This window comes from Fukomys damarensis, unplaced genomic scaffold, assembly GCF_012274545.1.
Source record: "Fukomys damarensis isolate Sample0158 unplaced genomic scaffold, DMR_v1.0_HiC HiC_scaffold_3, whole genome shotgun sequence".
In the NCBI taxonomy this organism is placed as follows: Eukaryota; Metazoa; Chordata; class Mammalia; order Rodentia; family Bathyergidae; genus Fukomys; species Fukomys damarensis.
In genome coordinates this window covers 47,199,836-47,201,204 of record NW_022900915.1, presented here as the reverse complement: position 1 = coordinate 47,201,204, position 1,369 = coordinate 47,199,836, and positions in this window count along the sequence as shown.

Here is a 1,369-nt window from a genome sequence, read left to right as displayed (position 1 = left end):
GAAGTGCTCACTCCCGCAGCTCCGCCCACTTCCTCACAGCCCGCTCCCCCTCAGCCGCCCCAACCTTCCTGCAAATGGGGTTTCTTTCTATGTGGGGTAGACTTCCTGTTCCTTGTCCTAAATTCTACCCAATGCTCTAGACTTCTTTGAAATGGTATTTTATCTTAAGCTACTTGCTCTAACATCATGTGAGAATTTGAATGACAGAGATTCTCTTTTTGTTTCCCTGCTGATTTTTCCCAACACCTGGCTTAGCCCTGGTCTTCACTGGAGTGTGTGGCTGGCGTTAGTGTTCCCCGTTCACTTCAGGTTCCTTTGGGTGCTACTTCCGTTGCTTGCAACTTGCAGAATTACATACACCCTTTTAGTCTGAGTCTTTTCTGGGACCTGAAAAATTCCATGACGAGGGTCAAAGATCAGCATCAGGTAGAAGAAGATTCTCTCCTCAAGAGCTCACTTTGCTTTCCATAGTTTTCCTCCTCTGCCTAAAGTAAGCTCCCTCCTAGGCCAAGTCAGAGAATCTGCTTCACAGCCCTTTGGGGGACTCCCTGAAGGAGAGAGGAGGCCCAGCAAGGTGCTCATGAGTAACTGGGTCTCCCCTCGTTTACCTTGACATTGAAGAGCAAAGGTGCAGAGAGTGAGGAGCCAGCAGTGGGAGAGTTGGGTCCTGGGTCAGGGATGCAGCTTCCTTCCAGGGTCTAGGGTTCCATCCACAGAGGGCGCAGTCCCTGAACCCAGCCCGGAGAGGGCATTTGTTGAGTGGAGGCCTCCTGAGGTTCCTGGCTGCTCTGAGACCTGAGCTGCTCCTGTACATAATTAGCTCCAGGGCTGAGACTGCAGAAAGGAGCAGTCCAGAGGGATTTGTGCTTCTTCTAGTTTACTGTCTTGGGAATCACCTTTTCCTGGTGTGTCTGCTTGAGTGGTTGAAGGCCATAGCCTGACAAAATAAAGTTGTCATTTAAAGGATTGAAATGGACTGTAGATCCACAGTGAGTTGTACTCATGGCCCTAGCAAGGGCGGGGCCGAGAATCATCCTGAAGCCTCACATGGGAATTCTCTTCAGATCTTTTAGTTTGCTGTCCAAGATCTATCCAGGCCATCCTTTCTTCGCTGCTGAGGTCAGGTGAATTCCAATGTATTGAGTGATATGAGTGGAGAGAGATTTCATGGCTAATTATACCTGAAGCCATGTACTTGAAATATGGACAAATCATGTCAGCAGCACACTGAGACTCTCTTTAGCTGCACAGACTTTAACTTTGTAGTGCATGGCATCTGCAAGCTGTGTAGTGTTTTGCATACTGCTTTTCTTGAAATATATTTTTCCCACATTGCAAAGCCTCACATTGTTCCAGATTCTCTTGCTGC